This window comes from Erpetoichthys calabaricus, chromosome 1 (genome assembly GCF_900747795.2).
Source record: "Erpetoichthys calabaricus chromosome 1, fErpCal1.3, whole genome shotgun sequence".
In the NCBI taxonomy this organism is placed as follows: domain Eukaryota; kingdom Metazoa; phylum Chordata; class Cladistia; order Polypteriformes; family Polypteridae; genus Erpetoichthys; species Erpetoichthys calabaricus.
Genome location: NC_041394.2, coordinates 116,737,242 through 116,764,605, shown reverse-complemented (window position 1 = coordinate 116,764,605; position 27,364 = coordinate 116,737,242). Strand labels below are relative to the sequence as shown.

Here is a 27,364-nt window from a genome sequence, read left to right as displayed (position 1 = left end):
ATAAAATGGTGGCGATCACAATGAAAACAAGAAAATGTTGTGAAGGAAGGTAATTCATTTACAACACAGCCAAAACCACCTAAAAACAAAAATTAATTTTCCACTAAATTACTTAGCTTCAGAGACCCCAAAAAATACTCAAAACATTTTTAAGGAGTCCAAAGAATAGTTGGAAAAAATTAAAACCACAAGCCAAATTATGACAGCCCATCAAATGTGCTGGGATTCTGTCTGTGAAATTTATTAAAATAGGAGCATAAACATTATCTACAGAGACTCAAAAATGGACCCCACCAGTGCACCAAATACTCAGTTCATGCACCATGATGTTTTCACTCCAATATCTTCTGGGTCAGAGGGATAGTTGTTTCCTTAAGAGGCATTAGCTCTCCGGAAATGTGTTCTTTTCAATTGCGGCGTTTTAATTAACCTGTATTTAAATAATTATAAATTAAAAAGGTATTATCACCCCCCCCAGCATGCAATATGACAGTTACAAGATTACATGAGAAGTAAGGATAATTTAGCTCTTTACTGACGGTTTCACGCGGATATCACAAACGGGAAGCTTATGACAGACTCTCAAGCATGTGGGTGTCTTGATCAACGCAGTCTGCCATCATTCGTTTGCCACGCTGAAAGGATTTTCACCGGACGGAAGACATAATCTTCCGCCCGGCAGCTTCAAAGTGTTGGCCGTAGGTCCATCCTTATATTCTGGTTGCTCCATGTGCAAGCTCCTTTGCTGGATCCAAACAAGGACAGGAAAGGAGTCAAACCCCACCTTCAAAAATACAGGAAAAGCACAATGCCTACATACAGTTCTCATTCTCTCAACAAGGATAATGTGCTGACAGAGGACAAAAATATACTGGTCTGTCTTTAGGCTGACTATTCAATTCTCCAGTTGTCTTTGGCTCTCTAGTCCTGTGCTTGGCTCGGCAATTCTAAATGAAGATGCTGTGCCCCTGTGTACCATACTTGATCAGCCTGTATGAATGAGTCCATAACAGTGGGCACAGAGAAAATCCATCCATCCATTTATTTTCCAACCCGCTGAATCCGAACACAGGGTCACGGGGGTCAGCTGGAGCCAATCCCAGCCAACACAGGGCACAAGGCAGGAACCAATCCCGGGCAGGGTGCCAACCCACCGCAGGACACACACAAACACACCCACACACCAAGCACACACTAGGGCCAATGTAGAATCGCCAGTCCACCTAACCTACATGTCTTTGGACTGTGGGAGGAAACCGGAGCGCCCGGAGGAAACCCACGCAGACACGGAGAGAACATGCAAACTCCATGCAGGGAGGACCCGGGAAGCGAACCCGGGACCCCAGGTCTCCCAACTGCGAGGCAGCAGCGCCACCCACTGCGCCACCGTGCCGCCCACACAGAGAACAGTGACATTAAAATTAATAACAAAACCTACTATAACAATAGTTCAAGGCTTGTAATAAGAAATGCTATAAACGGTACTTAATCATGAGACGTGAAACAGTGAAATTCTGAAGTGAGCAGGAAAGGCCAGGTGATAGGAAGTTAGTACCATCTTTTGCAAATGACTTAAGGACCAGTTTAACTTGGCATTAAATTTTAACCATCACATTTAAACAAATAACCATAATGGTTGTTTACTGTCCACATCAGCTTATTTTGAATGCAACATGCTTTAAAGTAAATCAACCTTTAACAATGGCAAGGAAGTCAAAGCTTAGAGTTACAGTCATGTTTTTATGTTGATTGTTAAATTTTATTTTGTTTTGTCTGTGTGTTCTGCTGTGGAAGCCTATTCCTACCACTCAGTAAAAAATATAGTATTAGCCTGCAAAAGAATTGTATTATTTCTGAAAAAGCAACCTGCTGCTGCTAGTATACTTGGTGTTGTGATAACCTCTGGCTCTCTGTGACCCTGAACCGTGTGGATTAAATGTACTCCACAGCACATTCAGGATTAAATGAATCCTTACAGTGTTTGTTCAGTTCTTGCTAATTGATTGCAGACTATGCACATCCTTAATCTATCCCTCAGTAACCATCAGAGGACATCAGGAGCACATGCATGCACAATGACGTTGACTACCAAAGGCAATAACTTTTGTGAAATAATGCAATAATCATTGTGAAATAATTCAACATTTTTCCAAAATAACACAATGTTTTTTTTTTGAGTGGCAGGAATAAGCTTTTGTATCCTACACTTCTACAGTTCTATTATATTTATTATTATTATTTTAATCAAAAAGCTATTTCGATCTTGCTTCTTTTACGTATATACAGTGGATGTTCTCTATAAACTGAAAAAAAAAACTCCAAAGAGGCCTGTAATTCCATTCAACAAATATTTAAAACCTCTGCTCTCTAACATATGGTAGACCAGGCTGAAGTTTTTAATACTTCATTCTAATATAAGAAGTACTGCAGAACTCTGCTGGTGAATCTTTCAGTAGTAATGATCAGTGTCAGAAATCAAGCAATACATGTTGTCAATTTTAGGCTTTTGAATACGGCAAAATTATTATTAATTGTGTTGTAGTCTGTAATTTTTCTCCCAGTCAATATTTATAAAATCTCAGTGCCCATACAAGCCAAGGCTAAAAGCTATGTTTCACTGTGGTACTGGTTAGTAGATTGTTTTGTTGGAAATGTTGAGCTCAGTTGCCCAGTATTGTGAGATTGAAATCTATTAAATTATTGAATGAGTCTCTTAATTATTGAATCATGGAGACTATTATCATGTAGAGTGTTTTTAGTATTGTAAATGTTACTATTGTAACATTAATCTGTGTACATTTCAAATCGGCTTGAATGTTCCTGTTAAGCCTTCTCCTTCTGTACGTTCCAGGGCTTACTAATAGATGACTCCCCTTGCATCTCATGCAACGCCTAGGTGTCTGTGACAGGAGAGGTATAGTAGGCAGCACAGTGACCAAAAAAAGGCTGTGTTTTTTTCGAGCTTGCAAGATCATTTGTAATGTGACTGTTTACAGGTAAAACCTGAGCTACCATTTCATACTGGTATGGGTTTCACTCCACTTTGAACACTCCTAAAATATGTATTGCTCTCTAATGTTAGAAATTAATTGATAGCATGTGTGGACCACCAGGGTGCGTACAGCTGCCCTAACCTGACACAGACAGGCAGAGACATGAGTTCAGCAGAGCATGCGTTTATTTACAGCTGGGGAAGCGCTTCTTCCTCGCTCCCTAAAACACAGCACAATACATACAGCACCACAGCAAAATTCACAGTCTTTTCTTTCCTTCCAATTCACAGTTCTTCTGTCTCCACTCCTCCCTCACAAGCTTGGTCCTTCTTCCTCCTGACTCTGGCTTCTGGAGTAGTGGCCGCTGACTCCTTTTGTAAGGCACCCAGAGGTGTTCCAGGTGGTAATTGGCCTAATTAGGCTGCACTTCTGAGTGTGGCAGAAGTGCTGCAAGCAAGGGCTCAGTAGTTCTCCAGGTGCCCCCTGGCAGTGGCCATAGGCCCCAGCAGGGTTGAGCTTTCATGTTCCCAATCCATGGCACTGCTATATGCCAGGGGGGCTGCCCTCTAGCGTTCCGCTGGATGCAATGGTCTAGATATGCTCTCTTCCCTGGACCTTCCATTATAGGGCTGTCTGCCACACATCACAGCATCCAAATTGGCTTGATTTTAAAACATATGTAGAGTATAAATCACAAAATTGCAATTGACATATATTAGTAAACAGGAGCTAATCTTTGAACACTTACAAAATCAAATGTTCCTTTCAGTTAAGACTCAGAACTTTTTGATTAGTCACCAGTTTCAAAATTTCTAATAGGTTTTTTCTACTTTAGAGAAATGTGTGCTTTAACTAATCATGTAGCAACAAGGGTTCAGCCTCCATTGACCAAGGATGAAATATATTGAAAGTGTGCTGCAATTTGATTTCACTGATCTCTCCATCTTCTAGTCTATTTAATAATAATAAAAATAATAATAATAATACATTTTATTTATATAGTGACTTCCCATTGTAGAATATTTGATCAGATTTGTATTTTTACCTTTACAGGGCACACTGAAAATTTCCACAAAGCTTTTGACAACAGTTCCTTGACACTGGACAAGTTACCACTGGCTTTTTATTCAGGATTATATGCCTATGCAGGATGGTAGGTGTCTTTTCTCTAGCCCTGTATTTATTTCTTTTTCTTGCATAATTCCCGCTGGTAAATTCTTTCTTGAATATGTACAGTAGGCTTGGCGCAAATAGCTTTAAGATCCTTTGTGAAAAATCAGCCAACATACATCACCTTGTATAAAGATATGTGCAGGATGTAGTAGATAGATAGATAGATAGATAGATAGATAGATAGATAGATAGATAGATAGATAGATAGATAGATAGATAGATAGATAGATAGATAGATAGCTGCGGTGGGTTGGCACCCTGCCTGGGATTAGTTCCTGTCTTGTGCCCTGTGTTGGCTGGGATTGGCTCCAGCAGACCCCCGTGACCCTGTGTTCGGATTCAATGGGTTTTAAAATGGATAGATAGATAGATAGATAGATAGATAGATAGATAGATAGATAGATAGATAGATAGATAGATAGATAGATTATTTGTTCCAAGAGAAAATTTAGTTTATACAGAAGCAAAAAAAAAATGTTTTTCTTTTTATTAAAAGGTAAGCAATTTAAAATAATAAAGCAAGCAACTAATGAATTTATTTAGTCAATAATTTTATAATTACACCCCTCTCTCCCGATGAAAGAACAGAATTTCTTTACTAATTTGAACGTTATTTTATCAAATTAGAGATGTAATACTTTTCTAAGTCATAGAAAAAAAAAATAAAAGTAAAAATCCAGGATTTTATGAGCTCAAAAATTGCCCCAGCATAATTTTTACAAGGAGTTTGTAAAATGTTAATAATAATAATAATAATAATTCAATACATTTATATAGCGCTTTTCTTAGTACTCAAAGTTTTGAATCTGGCAATTTACATGAGGGCTAATGTTTATGAGAGGTTTAATGTTGTCCTTGTGTCTTGGTGGCTTTTCTCCTGGTAGAATTTGTGCATTCCAAAGATGTTTCTTGTTTTGCATTTGATGTTTCCAGGATAGGCTCTGAGTAAGCTTGGCATTGCAATTAAAAAATAGGTTCAAGTGACCTTAGGTAGTTAATAGATGTTAAGCTAACTCACCATCTTCCTGTTTGTCCTAAATTGGTGACATTTTAAAGTTGGATGGAATTGAAATAATTCCAACTACAGATGCAAATAATATTATTAGCCCCCACTACTGTACATACACTCCCTGCCCCTATACATCATCCAGGCTGTATTCGAATTAGTTGTCTTCTTAACGATGAAGGCATCCATCACCTTAACAAATACAAACATTTTCATTAACCTAGCCTAATTATTCTCCAAACAAAACAGGGTAACAATTTTCAAATCACTGCCCAATTCCTTTGATGAATGCAGTTACCAAACTGCTGGATAGACTTCTGCCCTGCTGCCTCGGAGTGGTTATTTACAAATTTGTCAGGTACACCTGAAGTAAATGATACTGCAGCAGTTTCACTCTGGCACTGTTTCATTCAAATGGTACCTTATAGATCTATTATCCAATTCCTCTTCAAAAGCTGGTCAAGACTTATGACTAGACTTATGGTGCTGATATTTTGAAACACATCATTGTCTTAAATGACTTTCTCTTTTATGTTGTTCGGGTAGAGAGCATTGTCGTCCAGAACAATATTTATTATAGCAGTCTCCTGTTCAGCTGTAAACTTTGCCCATCTGCTTCCAGCATATGATCTTCTTTCTACCCTGTGGTGTATAAAAATCAAATATTTTTCATGGTAGTTGAACACTATACAAATGGAATATACTGTATGTATATCATTTGAAGTATGTGGTAGACTATACTGTAATTCTTTAAATGCTCTGTGGTAACACTAATTCTTAGGGCACTTATAATTAATCCAACTGTTGATCTGCTCAGCTTATTTGGAACCCACATTCCTGCTTCTCTGATGCTTCAGCCCATGGTTAATTACATTGTCAATAATTGTTGCCATTATTTCATTTGATATATATCTAGTTTGTATTTGATGACCCCTTCCAGCTCTTCCACCTCACATTTGCACCCCCTACCTCTACACCTAACAGCTTAATTTCCTGCTCCTTCTGTTACTCCTTCTCCTTCCATCATATTTGATCGAAGTGACTGACCTGGTGTGCTCCTTTATGTGTGACTTCATAATGAACTGCAAATCCGCAGCTTTATACATCTTCCTTCCCACAAGTAAACAAGCTTTAACATCTGCAAAAGATTATTCTACGTTGAAACCATCACAAGAAGACCTGAATCAAATAACTCTCAAGTGAAATCTGTACTCTGTGCTGTCATTTGTATTAAATATTTTGTGAAAAGTGAAGAGAATTCTGTATAGTGAATGAGAACTCATACAGGTTTCAATGAATGCATTGTACTAGTGCTTACAATATTATAGTTAGATAAGTTTTCAAATTTTAATTCCATAACATGTTATTGAAAAATACATCTTATACTAAACCTTTGCCTTTGACCAGTGATAACAATGTAATCCATTTGAGATGTAATGAATATCCCATCAAGTATGACTCAATTGCTGGTGATAGAGTATGAAGGGATACATTTGTAGGAGCCATAGTTCAATGAGTGAGGTCAAGTGTTTGACTTGAGACATAGATCTCAGAAAAGGAGTTCAATTTTGTGTTCATCTAGTTTAGTTTCCTGAAATCCATGTATTTATGACTGTCAATTGCCAAGGCACATTTTGGAGACATCTTCATTAAGAGCTGAGTATTGTCAGTATACAAATGGCACGTGATGTCAGGATATTGAATTAGGCTCCAGTGACAACAGATGTGAACCAACCACTGACATTGATAGTCATAACCAAGATGGAATAGGGCAAGGAAATGCATGTAATAGCAAGTAAGGTATTGATGTAGAATTTTGCCTTAATATAGCTGCTTTATAATGCACCAAAAGTACAGCCTTATTTATATGTGGATAGCTGCTTTAGGCAAGGAGACATACTAGTTCAGCATAAGCAGATCAAACAGTTAAGCTACGTCTGTGCCAATCGCCAAAGCAGGTGCCCACTCACCATGCTGATTTTATTACTGGAGGTCTCCCTCCTCAGCTGCTAACCCCTGTGGGAATATTGTGATCACCCACACCAGATGCTCTTAACAATATTCCTGGACCCAATCAAACAGTATAAAAGCAATATAATTATAAAGCAAAATTAATAAAAGTGATGGTACCAAAAGTAGTAAATATATTTGAAAAGAGACATAAAAGGTTAGGAAATGTATTTAAAAAAGTCTTATTAAAAATACTTATGCAGAAAATACAGGTGATGGAAGACGAGTCTTTAAAGCTATGAATTCAGAGTTGTTTCAGATTATTGTTCAATCTGCAGTGGTCTTGCCAGTTTCTTTGGGTTCTGCTTTCTTTTGTTGTTTTCCTTTCTTTGCTCTCCTTACTCTTCTCTTTTTTTTTTTTTTTGCTCAGCATGCATCCCAAACTTGAAGGCCTACTTCACTTCAAAGTAACAATGATTATCAGGCTGTTAGTTTATTTGTATCTTAATTACTTTAGGTCTAACAAGTTACAAAAAGTATTTGTTACCATCTATTTTCTTTTTTAAGATTCTAAAAGATACAAGGTTCAAGTCAGTAAAGATACAAAATTTAAAATCAGTCTATACCATTTTTAAAAAAAATATATAGACAAGAGTGTGTTTAAAATGGATTTAGAGTCCAGAGGTTACAAGTTTAGGGAGACTCTGTTTAAATAAAGTCAAAAGGTCCAGGTTTTCTAATTTCTGGCTGTTTACTCAATTGTTCTTATTTCTGGCATGTTAATCAATGTTAGTTCTATGATATTTCATCTAGGCTACAGATTTAGTTTTGAATTGTAAACTTCTTAGTTCATATTTGTGAGTTTCTAATGTAATGGTGTCCAAAACATGCAGTGTATTCAATAAATAATTATCCATAAAAGTAGTACTCTATCGAAGGATAAAATATTGTGAACATGGTCACCTCTGTTGGTACCCACTGGGACCTTCTGAGCCCGCTACCCTATCCTGCCACCTGCTTTAGCATCTGCAGGTCATTCAAGCCCACAATAGCACCTGAGCTTCAGCTCAGCAATAGTGATCAATCCATGGAGCACCATTCCCCTCGTTCCATCGTGGGGCATCCCTGACCGCCTTGACGCAATTGCACTGCCACCTGCCTGATTCTGTTCTCGTTTCATGTTTCTTCGCCTTGATTTTTCTTTCCTTTTTTTCTCTTTTACTGAAACCTTTTACATATTTTATGAGTGCAGGTGCACTAAATGATCCACAGAGTCCCAATTAGGAATAGTTGAGCCAATTGGTTCATTCCCAAATTAAGTGCTCTGCGCTTGAGCCACATTATTTTTGAAAATATCCTACACCCACTCTGATCCACAATGGACCGCGGCCACACATATGGTTGCAGTATCCAAAACTCATGTATATTTATCTAAAATATTGTTAAATAAACTCAAGGAAATGTACAAAACTATTGGATTGTGTTTTTAAAATGAACATGTGCTTCCACCCTCATTCACTGGTCAAGAGTCCTATCTTAAGTTCTATTGTATGGAAAGCTTGGTTATCTCAGTTTTCTGTTAAAACACAAGATTACAAATTTTTCTCAGCCATCACTACAAACATTTTGGGGAAAATAACAAATAATAAAAATAATCCTTTTTCGGTGTTGGATTCCATTAATAGTATAGCATTCTAAAATGAATTCTGGTTGACCAGCTCCACTGTGTCTTGCCTGGCATGCACCTTAGATCTGAAGGCAATCTTGGATCTTACTATTACACAGTAATGAAATTCTGCTTTCTTTCAACAGGCATGTACTGAATTATGTCACAGAAGAAATCATCGATTCCAAAAGGTACTGAGATTCTGCCTCTTATGTACAAAATAGATTTTATGAAGAGATTATAATGAGGATGTGAGTAATAGTACATAACAAATAGAGGATTGACCGGAAACAATTTTTTTGTCAGAGTCCAGAAAGAGAATTAATGGTGGCCTATTTAAACAATAATGAATTGTATTTACAAGTAAATCTACAAAAAATATAATTAATGCTGACAGGCAGAATGCACTGTTACAAAATAAGATGCCTCATTCACTCTAATGTGCAAGGCTCTTATCATGCATTATACACTTTTTCATTTTATCATTATTATTGCTGCTATTAATAATATTATTGATCTTCACATTTTTTGTGATTGCCTTTACTGTCTGTAAGCTTCCGTTCCCAGAATCCCTAGTGCTGTAGGTGTAAATATAATGATAATTTCAAAATGTACCTCTTTATTTCCTGTCAGTTCTTTTTCTTTCTTCTGACTTAATCAAAACCCAAATGAAAACAAATGAGAAATGTCTTAACTCTCTTTTTTGCCACAAAATTGGCATCCACATTTGATAAAATCTATAAATGAACAAAGAACATTATTATTAAATCAAGTAATGAAATATTTAATTTCTGTTTTATACAAATTTTGTCGAGCTAAAATGGAATGACCCTGTTATGAAGAAGAGACACCTTCACAGTCAGAAGACTAGCTGGTCCCATTTTCTGGTGGTGCCATCCTTGACTGACTGTGCAGAGGAACCTCAGGGAAGAATCTTCAAAAAGAGAATTACCTGACCAATAAGATATTGATTAAGTAGCATTCAATTATAACCTAAGTTGACAAATAATTTTGGTTACACACAAAAACTCATTCTGTGGTGTGGATTTCTGTTCACTTAAAATTCCCATCAAAAATACAGAATATATAATTTGCAATAGACAGCGCTAAACATCCTGCCATCATAAAGGGAAATAACAGCCCCAGTGTATCAGTTCTGGTATCCCCACGTAGTGGGAATATAGTGTCCGACTACAGTTTAGATATCTTGTAGTTCATGGATCAAACAGGGTCAGAGGGAGAGACGAGCCAGAGAAAAAATGTTGAGCAAAACAATGGTGCAATTTATTAATAGTGCTGTACAAAGAAAATAAGCTTGTCATATGCAGTCCTTCAGTTTGACACACAACCAAAAATAAATGGCAAAGGTACAAAATCAAAAACAGTGAATATTTACAGTGGACTCAAAAATAAACTGAAAATAATACACAAAAATCTAAAGCAGTTTTCCTTTCTTATACTTTCATTTCGAAGATCAACCAGCAAATCTTTGACCTTGTCTACCCCCCCGTACACCTATAAAGGAAGATGCAGGCACGTTCACACTGCACACTGTTACACGCTTGGGTAAAGTTTCTATTTAATTGCTCACTCCCTTGTGGGCACACATGTAGTTTTCCATGAGTAGTGTGCAGCATGCAGATCTCATGCATGCCAATACCTTACACTATGGCAAGTAAGCCCTCTACACACTTTGTATAGCTACAGGTTACGGTATTACCATTAACAGTTCTCAGTTCACGGGATCCCATTTACTTACACTAAAGTAAGTCAAAGTTGTTTTTTCTTTCTAAGGAGCTCTGCATCTCTTTCCAACATAATTGATTAGTTTAGATGATGTTTGCATGTAGATTTAAGTAACATACTGTAGGAATTTGTGCAGGCCTTTACTTGCTCCACATACAATATGTTCAGACATGCCATTGTTCAAAACTCTTGGGTGTGATAGTCTCAACTACATCAATTAAGAATAAGAATACCTGACACAGTCAACACCACACCATACAGATTACATCGGGTGGTAAGCATTGTTAGTATTATTTGTTTTCCTATCTGCAACTATACTTAGAGCATAATATGAATAAATTGTGCTGTATAACTAACGAGAAACAACATTTCAAACAGAACCATTGATAATCAAACATCAGCCCCATCATCTGCAGCAGCAGCAACAGAAGCTTCTTCTATAGACAGTTTGGGCTTCTATGTTAGTGAAACACATAACCCCAAAATACACATAAACCCCAATAATACACATAAACCCCAAAATAATGATGATAGCAGAGATAATAATGTTAGGAAGCAAAAAATAAATATTTGTGGTGTAAATAGTATTTCTCAAAATTGTTTGTCAACTTACCTCATAAGTAAATACTATCCAGTCAGATTCTCTTCACTTGGAAAGTGCTCATTTTCCAGATCACACCTATGGGACTTCAGGGATGGAAACGTGGGTCTACACAAAGTGCAAAATGCCACCACTTTTGCCAGATGAGCTAAAGAAGAACCCTTTCTGAGAAACTGACGAATTAGTTATCTGACCGTGAGAGTTCATTGATATAATGGCATATGGAAGCTTACCTGGCTATTGATGTGAGCATTTGAAAGACACCTTGAAGTGGAATTTAAAAATATCTGCACTTAAAATATTTAATACATTCATAGCAAGTATTCCATCCCTACCTTTTTATTTAATAATTTATTATTTTTTAGTTTGACATTTTGGGTTTGTTTCACGAATTTTTGATTTTGATTTTGGCTTTGTTTCTGTGATTTTCAGATCTTTATTTTGTTGCTTAACTAGGGGGCTTTGCTTCCTGCTCGCTTCGCTCACTAACCCCCAGGCCTGTGCTATGCGCTAGCCTCTTTGCAGCTCTGGGGATGCCGATGTACAATTTAAACAGATTTTTATTTTCATGGGAATTGTTACATATGCATAATAGAACTAACTATTTTACATTAAAGTGAGTAAATAACCATATTAAGAAATAGTAAAATGTAATAATTTGAAAGTAACGATTTAGTTCTGTTTGGCTAATTGGCTAATTAACACATAAATACTTTTTAAACTTACACTTTTACTGTAAAACTTCAATAAAAACAATTGTTTGAATTAAATTTTCGTCAATATCGCATTGAATTTTGATTCTGTGTTAGGACTTTCATCGTGACAACGCAACGTATAACTGGCCCATGACTGAATTTCGTTTCTTTCTCTCTCTTAGATAGAATTACTTTTTTGAATGTTTGGCTCTGAAATTTGTTAATTGTCTTTACAGAAACTATTCTAACGGGAAACTGTTAACATTTTAATATGAATGGCATATCAAGATCTCCTCTGTTATCTAATGTTATCCATGGAAGGTTTACTGCATTACCTTTCTTGGATACATTCTTCTTTCTACAGTAATTTGTGCGGTGGAAGACTAGATGGTGTTAATGGTTGTAGATATTCTTCGGGATATTGTAAGTTGATGTTTTCATGTTCCGCACAATCACCACTAACTGTTTCAGCATAGTCTATATAGTCCAATTTGCCATGTAACCGATCAACATTTTTGCCGTTAATTCGTTAATTCGTACTGGACAAAGCAAATATCATTTGAAAACATCCATGAAAAAAGAAAAAAAATCCTCATGTTACTCTGTCACATAATCCATATGTCCATTATACATTTGAATGCTCAAAACATACAAAAGTTACTCATTTTTGCTGAACTATTATTAACATATACTTTCAGAAAAAGCACCATGCTTTGTAAACTATGAAATGCATTCCCGGTAATTTTGTGCTTCTGAAATGAAGACAGGACAATTGACCAATGAATGAAGGGAGAAATGGGTGTTCAATAAATTTTTTTTGTTTGTGGGTGTGTGTGTGTTCTTTCCTATTAGAGCATTTTCTGAAAGTGGTTTGTTTAGAATAATTTAATAAAAATTTAAAATACATTTTTGGAATGCTGTGTGCAAACAAGTGGATGACTTTGTATGTCGATTAAGCAATAAGTTTAACATGAGATTTTTTCATGGACGTTTTGATATTGTATGCTGTTTTCCTGCATTGGTCATGTACTATAACTGTTGAATCATAAACTTTCTTACCTCCTTTCTGAATGAAAACATGACATTTAAATTTGTCACAATAAAGCATATTGGGTTAGCAACATTTAAATAAAATATGATTTTTAGGTAGAATATTCTTTTAGATTTTAAAAAAATCAAAATGGTTAATGTGCATGATCTGAGTTTTAGACCATTTCCGAGTCCTTATGCTAGTGAATCATTACACTCTAAGTACTGATAATAAGTGTTTCTTTTTTTAGAAACATCCCTTTGTCCATCATATTATCCATGGTAACAGTGACAATTGCTTATCTTCTGGCGAACATTTCTTATTACACTGTGATGACATCTCAAGATGTTCTGGAATCCAATGCTGTGGCCATGGTTTGTGAATTCCCTTTTAATAAATACAAACAGACAAATATTAGAATGACTTTAAAAGGTCTGTCTGGGAGCACAGTGATTAGCACTGCTGCATCGCAACCTTAAAAGACAGGATGTGAACCCCAGCATGACCACTGCGTGGCTCTAACAAACAGTATTTGTATTTGTGTGGTTTTTGCCATCTGGTCCTCTCACATTCCAGATTAATTGGTCATTCTAAATCAGCATGGTAGAACTGAGTGTGGGTGTGCTCATAAGAGTGCTCTGTGGAGGACTGGCACCTTGGACAGTGTCAGATGCTGTTTTCCACACAGTGCAGCGAGAATGAACTCTAACGTCCCCAGCCCAGAACTTAAATGAGACATGGCCAGTTAATGGGGTGGATGGATACATTTATGAAATAACCTTACTACATGACTACATTAAACTTCCCCAAAGGTTAAACATTTGCATGAAGGAAGATGAAAATAAATAAAAAGTAAAGTTCAGATATTTAATCCTTACCTGCTGTAACCCAATAACTGCCTTGGGTGAAGTTTTTTCCAGGCAGGCTAAGTAGAACCCTGGCCTGATCTTTGAGAGTTTTTATAAGTCTCACAGCATGTTGCTCTTTGAAATGCTACTCCAACATAACCATATCTTTAGAATGGTAAATTTGCAACGCATAGGTCCTAGTTGATTTCAATAGTAGTCTGAATATTTCCCATTGTTTTTTGTGACTGATAAATTGCATTAGCCATATCACAAGGCCACACTTTTCTTATTATACCTTCTGACATTGCTGCCTGTGGTTTAGAAGTTAACCACACATGCTCTCAAAACCTCTTACTTTCAGTCCTAATGGCCAATGTACAGTTGCAAAATTCAATTAACCTAATGCCTCACATCTACCATATGTTCAGCAGATTTATGTTTATCTGCTTCAGATGCCTTCACACCATTTTCAGACATCCTCATGTTGGAATTTAATTTCCAGATGTTAATCTGTGAGCAGCAAATGGGTGATACTAAAATAATATACCCATATATTTACTATGCATACAGTATGATCCAGTCATTAAAGATGTCGTAATTGCTAACACCTTGTTGACTTTTTCAGGATGTTATTGTTGATCAGAATCATTTAACTAATCAAATCACCCCAGCCAAACCAGGCACAGATGTTTGTCAAAAAGAGTCTTGATGTATTATGTAGATTATATTTGTGAGATCTTGGGTGCTTTACAAGGTCATTGGCTTAAAATTTCCTTTGTAGATGTGTTGCTTGCCAACTTTTAAAATACAAATGTTTATAAATCATGTGTATCTTTAGTATAAACTTTACCAGAAACAGAATCCCTGAAAAGTTTTCAAACCAATAGAAAAACAAATTACTCATTTGGTAATTTAAAGACAAAGCGTAAAATATTTTACTATGGAAAGCAAATCATCCTACACTGAAAAAAATATTGAACAATACATAAAAATGAAGGTGTTATGACAGTTCAGAATTTACAGAAATCCACTTTGTAGAAAGCATATTAAAACATTAAATAATATTTTAATTTTCAAATGGCTATAAGCAAATTTTTTAGAATACATTTTTATAGTTTAAAAAATATTCTCAATAATTTAATTTTAGCTCCAGAATTGTACATTTGTCCTTTTTTTCCATGTTCTGGTCATTCTATATATTGTGCCCTGGTGCAGGAATGACAGGTGGAGCACTACCAAGGTCATCACATTTAATTTAACAAAAAAATTCAACAAAAAACAATCACTTCCTGGTGTTGGGTGTCTTGCCCTCGAGCTTACACATAAACAAAAAAAGGGTCTGTTAACTAGGGAGCCCCATCCAGCAGGTCACACTTGCCAAAAAGACGTCTCCTTTGTGGCAGTCGTGGTTCTTATGGTTGGGGAACCGGCAGGAGTGGGGCTAAGTGCCCTCACTGGGCGGTTCCTTGGTGCTACAAGGAGAGAGTGAGAAGAGAATGTTAGCGACAACACCCCCTCTCATCCCTGTGGGCTATTACCTACCTCGCGTGAGTCCATGAGGAGATCCACCAACACACATGCATGACAATATATAAAATGCAAAGTTGACTGACTCATTCACTCACTCATCAACAGAAAGTATTTCCTATTTACTTAAAAAACTGAATTTGGCAGGATGGTACATCTAGGGCAGTATGTATACATTAAGAAAGGATATTTAGATATTTCAATATTTAGGAGTACAAACAACCTCTCTAATAGAAAACATCCCATAATCTAAAAAATGCTTTGACTAATTTGATTGATATTTGGTAACATAATAGAAAAAAGAAAAATACTGTAGCTGTCCTGTTTTTTTTTTTGTCTATATTTGTCCATAATATTACTATAGCAAGCAGGCTAAGTTAACATGCATGCCACATCCTTTTTTCGGGTCAGCTCTGAGAATGTAATCACAGAGAGAAAGGGAGCTTTCCTGTTTATGCAAGTTAAGGCCTCCAGCTGAAGCGTAAAGAGAAAAGCCTGGCAAAGTTCAAAGAAGCCATGGTAAGCAAACACAATATAAAGCTCAAGTCTGGGTGCCAGGTGCTGTGGCAGGGAGTATATTTGCCAGAACCAAAAAGTGATTGAAGGAGAAGTATAAAAGAAAGTTGTGTCATTGGGTCTAAGACAAGTTAGGAGAGATGGTGTCCATTAGCTTGTTTAAATGTACAACAGCTCAGTTAAAGGGTCCCCCACAGCCACAACAGAGAGGAGGTGCACAGTTTACATAGTTCATTATTATTATTTTTACCTGCACTTTTTGTACTATTCTTAAATACTAACTCATTGCCTGAGCTGCTTAAATGTGCAGCATGTAAAGGTCAATGCTTTTTGTAGTAAGTTAAAGTAAAACACAAATCAATGTTAGAAATAAATTATCTGACTATTGCTTTCATAGAACATATTAACATGACCTCAAAACACTTAACACAGCAATTAGAACACAATGCCCATGCTACAAAAACTTTCATCTTCAATGCAAATTGTAGTAATGCTTACATTTCTCTTAATATATTTATGATATTTGTGAATTTTTATCAAAAATATACAAACATGGTAACCAATGAGTAGAGAAACTGTACACTCATTCCAACACAGGAATACATTTCCCCTAAGAAAACATATTATTGTGCAGTCTCATATAAAATAAACTGTAACGCTATAAAATATGTAGTCCAGAGGAAGGATTTATGTACAGTAGACACACAATCAAATTCATACAGGACAGTTTTACTCACTCTGTTAAAGCAAATTGTAAATCTCTTTATTTGTTAGTGTATAAACACAACATTCACATAACTCCCTGCTGCACAATGTAATGTTTTATTGGTCTAATCTTTGATCCTTGTCAGGCCAGAGAAATTTCTCTTGCAAGGCACCTGGGAAAAAAGTGAATCCAAACCTGGCATGACTCTACTGTTATGTTATCACATGCCTCTTTCATGGCATGCAAAAGTGATTCATTTACATATGGTTTTGAAAATAAACAGCATTTGTTTAACCAGTTAAATACCTAATGATCTGCTGACAGTCTAGAGAACAGAGCATATGATTTCACATGATTAAAAGACTGCTTCCTGGCTACAGTGCTGTTGTGCCTGGTCCAGATTAAAGAAGAGCACTTCTCAGTCACCAGGGGCCTCGTGTATAAACGGTGCACACGCACAAAAATGTTGCGTAAGCCCGTTTCCACACTCAAATCGCAATGTATAAAACCTAAACTTGGCGTAAAGCCACACACATTTTCGCGGTAGCTCAAACCCTGGCGTACACAAGTTCTCTGCTCGGTTTTGCAAACTGGCGGCACCCAGCGTTAAAGCAGTGCTTTTGTTCCAGTGTGGTTTCCCCTTCTTTTTTAGATCCACATCCCTGACAGGGCTTTATCACATGCACTGAAATTAACCACATATCGTTTATTAGTTTAACACTAGAATTACCAGAGCCTACGACAAAACTCGTAAATCCGTCCCACCTTAAATCGTGTCTTAAATCCGTTTGCACCTCTCCGCCAGAGTCCTTTGTCATCTAAATGTGCTGATAAACCAAAGCTACTAGCAGCCAGCTATTCCATCCCCCCACCGACTTAGAATGAACTTCTCTCCTAGCTCAAGCCTTGCCTTGATTTGATTACCTGGGATTGAAGTGGAGTTTTACAGTGGAAATAATTCTAGCGTTATTTGGAATACACGCATTTCATGTGTGTTCCATTTCTATAGTAGGCTGTGCAAACACATTTTTAAAACAGAAACGTTTTTCATATTCTAATAGTAAATGACAAAATGTAGGCATAAACTATATAACGTATGAAGCCTGAAGTCCATATATCAAAGAAACACTTTCACAAAAGGTACAAATAAGAGAACACGTGCGCTTTCATTCAAAAAATTTAAAAAAAAAAAAGCCGCGTTAGCATGCCACATTGACACACTTACTACAACCGCCGCGGTGGCGTAATGGTATCAGCTCCTGACTGGGGATCAGAGGGTGGCGAGTTCGATCCCGCAAGGCTCCACTTCGAGAAATGAACTGCATTTATTCTTACAATTTTAGAATAACAACATAAATTTGATTTCAGTCTGTAACAGCCGGTGTAACTTATGATACTGGTAAAGGTTAGCTTTTTTTTTTTTTTTTTTTTAATTCACTTTTCATTCTCGCAGTCGCATTCAGAATCAATCCATACAACCCCATCTGACACAGCTGGTTTCACATAAATAAAAGTGCACTTTTATTCAAGACTATAACCGAAGAATAAAGAAAGCAAGTTACAGTTGGTGGTTGATACGACAGCTTGCGTGGTGCAATGTTAAGAACTGCTGATTTCCGATCCGTGCTATATAAAATCATCACATTCAAATATTAACAGTTCCCACACTCCCAAGGTCCGCCATTCCTACATTTACGACATGTGTACTTGTTGCAGTGTACACACCTCTCTGTGCTATGGTTCCTATTACAGTGAATGAGCACCTGACACTGTACTTTCTTCCCTGGGGGAAGCTGAGGTCTTAGAACGGAAGTTTGTTAACGCTGTATCATCTTTTCTTTTTCCATCGCCTTTTCCTGTAAGAAGCGACGACGAAGTTCCTCTGCAAGGTGAGCCATGAACACTCTTCTTTTCTCAGCGGACCCCGTGCATGCCTTATACAGTACGTGTGCGTTCATCGCTGCTAGGTCAAGGATGTTGTAGAACACAGCAACCGGCCACCTGCGTGTTCCTGTTCGCACTGAACAAGCACGCGCCTTCTGGTCCATGATGTCAACGCCACGCTGGGGAAAAAAGAAAGACCAATATATGTGACATTTTGAAGAAATCATTTTATCACCAGAATAGCACCAGAATACTTCGTCACACTAATATTTTTTTCATTAGCATACCTTCATGTGGTTGTAGTCTGTGACCGTGTTTGGTTTTTTTTTTTTTATCTTGCCCAGTCTCCACATCATGGTGCATTGTGCTGAGAATGCAGACAGACTTCATCTTTTTGGGCACATACACTGTCAGCATGGCACTGGGAGATCTAAACACCAGCGTGGAGAATTGTTCGTGTACTGAACTGACTTTAGCTGCACATGGAAGTTCCCATCGCACTTTATTCATGGTGCCAAGCAGAGTTGTATTGCGGTGCAGCAGTCTATTAGCCAGCGAAAGTGACGTGAAGAAGTTGTCTGTTGTTACGGTTCTGCCTTTGTCCAGAAATGGCTCCATAAGCTTTATGACCACAGACTCGGAAAGTCTTTCTCCCATGGGACGACTGGGATCTTTACCTAAATAAGGAGTGGCATTGCACATGTACTTTGTCTCCAAATCTGCCGCAATCCAAAAAGGCAGAACCGTAACAACAGACAACTTCTTCACGTCACTTTCGCTGGCTAATAGACTGCTGCACCGCAATACAACTCTGCTTGGCACCATGAATAAAGTGCGACGGGAACTTCCACGTGCAGCTAAAGTCAGTTCAGTACACGAACAATTCTCCACGCTGGTGTTTAGATCTCCCAGTGCCATGCTGACAGTGTATGTGCCCAAAAAGATGAAGTCTGTCTGCATTCTCAGCACAATGCACCATGATGTGGAGACTGGGCAAGATAAAAAAAAAAAACCAAACACGGTCACAGACTACAACCACATGAAGGTATGCTAATGAAAAAAATATTAGTGTGACGAAGTATTCTGGTGCTATTCTGGTGATAAAATGATTTCTTCAAAATGTCACATATATTTGTCTTTCTTTTTTCCCCAGCGTGGCGTTGACATCATGGACCAGAATGCGCGTGCTTGTTCAGTGCGAACAGGAACACGCAGGTGGCCGGTTGCTGTGTTCTACAACATCCTTGACCTAGCAGCGATGAACGCACACGTACTGTATAAGGCATGCACGGGGTCCGCTGAGAAAAGAAGAGTGTTCATGGCTCACCTTGCAGAGGAACTTCGTCGTCGCTTCTTACAGGAAAAGGCGATGGAAAAAGAAAAGATGATACAGCGTCAACAAACTTCCGTTCTAAGACCTCAGCTTCCCCCAGGGAAGAAAGTACAGTGTCAGGTGCTCATTCACTGTAATAGGAACCATAGCACAGAGAGGTGTGTACACTGCAACAAGTACACATGTCGTAAATGTAGGAATGGCGGACCTTGGGTGTGTGGGAACTGTTAATATTTGAATGTGATGATTTTATATAGTACGGATCGGAAATCAGCAGTTCTTAACATTGCACCACGCAAGCTGTCGTATCAACCACCAACTGTAACTTGCTTTCTTTATTCTTCGGTTATAGTCTTGAATAAAAGTGCACTTTTATTTATGTGAAACCAGCTGTGTCAGATGGGGTTGTATGGATTGATTCTGAATGCGACTGCGAGAATGAAAAGTGAATTAAAAAAAAAAAAAAAAAAAAAAAGCTAACCTTTACCAGTATCATAAGTTACACCGGCTGTTACAGACTGAAATCAAATTTATGTTGTTATTCTAAAATTGTAAGAATAAATGCAGTTCATTTCTCGAAGTGGAGCCGTGCGGGATCGAACTCGCCACCCTCTGATCCCCAGTCAGGAGCTGATACCATTACGCCACCGCGGCGGTTGTAGTAAGTGTGTCAATGTGGCATGCTAATGCGGCTTTTTTTTATTTTATTTTTTGAATGAAAGCGCACGTGTTCTCTTATTTGTACCTTTTGTGAAAGTGTTTCTTTGATATATGGACTTCAGGCTTCATACGTTATATAGTTTATGCCTACATTTTGTCATTTACTATTAGAATATGAAAAACGTTTCTGTTTTAAAAATGTGTTTGCACAGCCTACTATAGAAAAGGAACACACATGAAATGCGTGTATTCCAAATAACGCTAGAATTATTTCCACTGTAAAACTCCACTTCAATCCCAGGTAATCAAATCAAGGCAAGGCTTGAGCTAGGAGAGAAGTTCATTCTAAGTCGGTGGGGGGATGGAATAGCTGGCTGCTAGTAGCTTTGGTTTATCAGCACATTTAGATGACAAAGGACTCTGGCGGAGAGGTGCAAACGGATTTAAGACGCAATTTAAGGTGGGACGGATTTACGAGTTTTTTCGTAGGCTCTGGTAATTCTAGTGTTAAGGCATCTGATTGTAATTAACCTGTAACAATATAATGGTCCATGGAATGGCCAAATTATTCCAAATACCATAGCTGCTTTAGCGTTGTTACTCTCACTGCACCTTCTTCTTCTTTCAGCTGCTCCCGTTAGGGGTTGCCACAGCGGATCATCTTTTTCCATATTACTCTCACTGCACCACTCGGAGTATTTATATCACTTTATCTGAGTGTGGAATCACAGATCTACAGCAGCTGATCGGAAAGAGAATTATTGGTATACAGCATCAAGCACACGCTGCCTCAGCCATGCTGCCTATTTGAACTGCTCTCATATACAATACAATACAATACAGTTTATTTTTGTATAGCCCAAAATCACACAGGGAGTGCCGCAATGGGCTTTAACAGGCCCTGCCTCTTGACAGCCCCCCAGCCTTGACTCTCTAAGAAGACAAGGAAAAACTCCCAAAAAAACCTAGTAGGGAAAAATGGAAGAAACCTTGGGAAAGGCAGTTCAGAGAGAGACCCCTTTCCAGGTAGATTGGGCGTGCAGTGGGTGTCAAAAGAAGGGGGTCAATACAATACAGTACAGTACACAGAACAATTTCTCAATATAGTAAGAAATAAAAAAAAAAATATATATATAAATTTTAGAAGTACAGAGCAGAATTTAACAGTAGATGATATATCCCATAATAAGATTTGTATTTGTATAGAGTCCTGGAGACCTCATCCTTCAAGCTGCCTCCCCCATTTGGCCATTCCACAGCTGAAACAGTGCTGGGCCAGCCAATCCGATGAAAGGACCCCTCTCTCCCACGATTCCTGCGATCCTCCATCTGGGATGACTTTTCCTTAGGCAGGCAAAACAACTTGGCAGGTGGGCCGTGGCACCAAGTGCCACATTTGAGTACCGAGAAGAAAAACAGAATAAGTGAGGGTTAGTATACAATTATAACTGTCATGTTACTTATGTTTAAGTGCTAATGACTAACAACAGAGATGCAGTCTGTACAGTTAATCAGCAGCTCTAGTCAGGATATGCTAAACTGAAGTAGTGAGTCTTCAGCCGGGATTTAAAAGCTGAGACCGAAGGGGCATCTCTTATAGTAGCAGGCAGACCATTCCACAGTTTAGGGGCCCTGTAACTAAAAGCTCGACCCCCCACTGTTATTTTATTAATCCTTGGAATCATAAGCAGACCGGCATCTTGAGATCTTAATGTGCGCTCTGGTTTGTAAGTCATGATAAGTTCAGACAAGTAAGCCGGACCTCGACCATTTAATGATTTATATGTTAAAAGAAGGATTTTGAAATCTGCCCTGAACTTAACCGGGAGCCAGTGTAAGGATTTAAGAACTGGAGTTATGTGTTCGTATTTTCTTGTTCTTGTAATAATTCTCGCAGCCGCATTTTGGATTAACTGGAGGCTGTATAAAGAACAGTTTGAACATCCAGTGAACACCGCATTGCAGTAGTCAATCCTACTAGAGATAAATGCATGAATTAGTTTCTCAGAATCCTGTTTATTTAAAAAGCGCCTTAATTTCCTAACATTTTTAAGATGGAAGAAACATGTTTTGGACAACTTTGTAATATGCGCTTTAAATGACATGCTAGAGTCAAAGATAACTCCTAGATTGCGGGCTGATTCAGTAAAATTGACTGGGATTCCCATTGAGTTAAATGATGACAAAATATTATTGTGATCAGCATCATTCCCTCCAACAATTAACATCTCTGTTAATATGGCAAACGCTTCAGAGCCTTTCCTGTACTGACCTCGTGGTTCAGAAACAGTTTCATCCCAAGAACTATAAACACAATCAACCAGTCCATCAAGTGCTCATTGTAGAACAATTTGTACTTATTATTACAATTACCTCACTGTAAACTTGCGACACAGTTACAATATTGCACAACCTGAGCTACTTTATAAAGCACGTATTTACATATGATGATGATATTTTTAAGATGAAATGCAGCAAAATATGTTTATTATATTATACAGATAAAACTTTAACTTCATTGGAAGGATAGATGGATAGAATAATTAAACATTTACTACGAAGATTTTTCAATGTTCCTTAAAAGTTTTGAAGAATCTGCATTCTCAGCTTACAGATGGCTTAACATCTTTTACAGAGCTGATTGTGTGGCGATTGGGTATTTGGAGAAAGAAAAGTAAGGACGGGAATTGGGGGATGTATGTTTGAAAGAGACAGTACTGCTGCAATAAATGATTTCATTGAAGGACGCACATGGCACAGCAAGCATCTTGCGTGAGGCAGGAACAATCACTGTGCCACTGTGTTCCCATGTTTAATAACATGCTTTAACTCCTATCATCATGAAAATGATATCAAGTATACATCTCAGTATTTTAATTATTCAGAGAGCTGTAATATCACGAATGTAATGGATTCTGTGTCCAGTCGGAGGAAGAGAAAGCCCGTTTAAGAAGCACATAGTGATTCACACACATAGATCACATAGAAGAACACATAAAAAACAAAGCATTTAATGTGCTGCTTTAGTTACGATGGCATTTGAGAAACTAGTAAATTAAACGATTTAAAGATGAAGTTTATGATGTTCTACTTTAATGACAAAATAAACTACATAATTAAAGTGGAAATTTCAAGATTAAAGGTGACATTTTGAGCTTTTTTCTCACCGTGTCCCTATTTATTTTTTTTTCTTTTCTCTGTACCCTAATAAGCTTTCATATGACACTCAGACGGTGGGCTACGACTCGCCTTTTCACGGCGACTTTGATATCTGACTTATTTTTTATTTCGGGCACTGTGCGACTTTATGAACTTGAGCTTTCGAGTTTCTCTGACACCCTATGTCACTCGATCAACTTCATTTTGTTGTTTATGCCACTGTTTTAACCAACAAATAATACGTTTTTCTTTACATCCACTTGGTACCCACTGAAATTCTTCTATTTTCCCCCGTGCTTTTGCCATTGCCTTTTCACAGAATGCTGAGCTTAAGGGCTATTTATATTGATTTGCATATTCAAAGAGGCATAATTCTGGGAAGAGTTTGGGTGGGACATCAGGCGCGTGCACGTGCGTTACTTTTCACTCGGACCAGGATTTATGTAGCGGAAGAACGTGGAAGTTGGCGTTCACACAGATTTATGCATCTGGATTTTTTTGTACATTTCCGTTTTTGTCCTTATGCCATGTTTTGGTGTAAATTCTACGCACAGCGTTATGCATCAGGCCCCAAGTGAGTTGGAGTCAGGATAGGAGGAGTTTAATGATTGCCTGGGAAGAGTGGAGGAGAGAGAAATGCTGATAATTGTGAAAAGGTATTTCTGTGGTAATAAAACAACTTTTTTTTAAATCTAAGATCGAGTATTGACAGTTGTGCCTCGGATTTAGGGTTCTGATATGCCCTCTAGCAGCCACAATGCAGAGTATACATAAAATATGATCAGTTTTTTCCATTTACATATAATTTCCATAAACCATGTTTTTCTCATGGTATTTCAAAATTTGGGTGTTTCGGACAACAGATGTTATCATGTTACTGTGGCAGAAGGAACAGAGGTTGAGGTCATAAGTGGTCAGATGAATTTGTCAGAAGTTCACCTTTCTTTATGACTAAGTTTCCATTCTTCACAAGTCATTTGTACTGGTGATTCATTGTAAATCAGAAACAATGCACATTTCAATTCACTGCTTCTATAAGAGTGTCTTTACAACTTTTATTTTAATTTCAGGTTTAATATTAATTTTACCCAATTATCCTTCAAGTGGAGAATGTGAGAAGTAAGGTTTACTGTACATTACAATAGAGTAAAACAACAAAAAGTCAGAAAATGGAGTAAATTAGATCAGAAGGTATTATATTAATTTGCATTGTGCACAAATAGTCCAATACACAAATAGCCCAATCAATAGCATTTCTTCATCCTAGAGGATGTCTTCAAGTTAGGATGGTTGACTTGTGTCTATTACAGTTTTCTTTATTCATCAAAATACCAATTTATGGATTATTACATATTTGTGTAAACTCTTTTAAATGATGCAGATGATAATTTCTTCCTTAGATTTGTGACAGATTTGTACATTTCAGAGTTGTGCCAGAATATCCTGTATTGAGAAATTAAATCAAACAATGAAAAAAAGAGAATACAGAGGCAGGCAGTCATAAATAAGGGCGACTGGCCAGTTTTGAAAGATGGCAGGATGATTTATAGGTGATTGGAACTGAGAGGTATGAGGAAAACAAGTGATTACAATAAACTGAATGATCTCCTCTGTTTCACTGTTGACATTGAGATCTAGTGGCTATTAATGCTGCCGTAGTCAAATATGTATCTTTTTTTGCAATTAAAACTATCCATCCACCCATTTTCTGCACATTTCTTGTCCAGTTCAAGGTCACAGTGTGGTCTCTGCTTATGCTGGCAACACTGGATTAAAGACAGAAATCAACCCTTACTATGCCAGGTTTTCAGAGGTCACAAACTGGCTGAATTTACAACAACCTAAAATTTATCTCACTGAAATGTCTGAGGAAAAATGGAGTGCCAGCAGAAGAACCCACTCTAACATTAGGAGAGCATGCAAACTTCACACAGACTGGTTTTGAATCATGGGCACTAGAGATATGGAACACTTGCACCATAGTATTTAGCAAATTTCCATTGCTTTAGTTTTTTTGTTTTTTGTAATCTTTTTCAGACCTTTGCTGACAGAACACTCCATGGGTTCTCCTCTGTCATTCCAATTCTTGTTGCTGTGTCCTGTTTGGGAACTATAATGGGAGGCTGCTTTACTACACCCAGGTAAAAATATTAGTTTTCAAACCATTTTAACTAGGTGGGAAGGAGTTTAATTTAACCTCCTTAGCATTAGAACCAAGTGTAACTCGGGCTGTAAAAAACAGTGTTACAAGCATTAGTCCCGAGCGTCTCTCGAGCAACTGTATAGACGGGAAATTATATAGTATTACCCAGGCAATGGTGCAGACATGTCTTTTCCTAACCTCATAATGGCGTCTCGTAAGAGATGTTTTTCAGCAGCCCAGGTGTTGCACACTCTTTACAGTGAAACGAGCAGTGATGACAAAGTGAATCTGTCTTCAGGTAGTGAAATTGAAATGGACAGTGAAATCGAAAGTGATTCTGATGAATCTGAAAGTGATGCTTGTGTTAACTGCAAATGTGCAGTGGTGCTATTCAAAAGCCGATCAGTCTGGAAAGATAATCCGCAAGGAATCACGCTACTATTGTCCCGACTGTGACATTAGACTCTGTATTTCATTTTGATAATGTATTCGGTATTAGCATTTTTATTATTATTCATTATTAATATTTATATCCTTATACTTTTTAGACTTCTGACTTTGTACTTTTGGTGTTTTGCATGTTTTACTGTAGAAAGATCAGATTTAATAAATATGTAATTTTTCAAGCCAGAAAATGAGGCACTTTTTACATGTCTTTTGAGAAAAAATGTAATGCTAAGGAGGTTAAGGATGCCAGTTTGATGTTTAAATCTAAAGTAGCTTTTATGGAATGGCACAGCTAATACAGAAGAGCTAAGAATAATTTTGCTTATAAAGAACAGCTGAAGAGTATTTGCAAAATAGTTCTATAAAACCAAACATTTTAGAGGCTCAAAGGGGTAAAAATAATTTCATAATATTCAATTTAAGACTATGGCTCTGAATAGTATTAACAGGGTTATGAAAAAGATAAATGGATTTTATATTAAAGATAAGTGCAGAATTTTACAAATTTGACTTTAGTGGTCCATAAATGTGCTGGTTGTTTAAAAGATAAATTGCAGTGAAACAGTTTTAGTCTTATAGAGAAAAGTGAGCATACATCTTCTCTCCACCATACTTCTGCCTTGGTATTCACCTAATTGCCATATGTGTAACCAGATAATCTGTCACCATTAAAATCTTTTAGTCAAAATATATTCAGTATCTCGTTTAAAGTCACCTTCCTTAGGCAGCTGTTTTTCTGTTAATTTTAGCTTTTAGCAAACATTTGTGTTTATCTAGTTCCATGATCAGAATTTGTAAGTACAGTTTACTCTAAATTTAGTGCACAGACACGGATTCCTACATATTTTTTTTCACTAAATTTAATTTCAAAACAGAAAATGTCATGAAACATGCAGTACATGTAAATATAATGAAAATGAGGGACGTTCAAAAAGTTTCCGCACTTTTAACTCTGTTTATTAAGAATTTGAAAAACAAATTACATCACTTTTCTACATAGTCACCTTCATTTGCGATTCAATTTTCCCAGTGTCATACCAACTTTTTAATGCCCAATTACTACTCCTCTCGCCTTCACCGCTTCCAACGAAAATATAAAGTGTGGAAACTTTTAGAACGTCCCTCGTATACATGTATGTATGAACGTTTGATGTTTATGATCCTTGAACTTTTGTTCTCCTTCAATGTATTAATAGTTCTGAAAGACTTACAGTAAGAATTATCATGTTAGATAAATTTACTTGGGACAAAAAAGGCTAAGGCCAGTTGAGCACAGAAGAA

General features: G+C 37.2%; 1 protein-coding gene and 1 pseudogene across 1 annotated transcript in view; both read left to right on the top strand.

The window, feature by feature from the left end:
- LOC127526862 (cystine/glutamate transporter-like) overlaps positions 1 to 27,364 on the top strand; it is a 193,879-nt gene that overhangs the window by 68,413 nt on the left and 98,102 nt on the right. The window lies entirely within an intron of this gene.
- The window catches only part of LOC114648800 (cystine/glutamate transporter-like), a 62,719-nt pseudogene that overhangs the window by 15,915 nt on the left and 19,440 nt on the right, over positions 1 to 27,364 (top strand).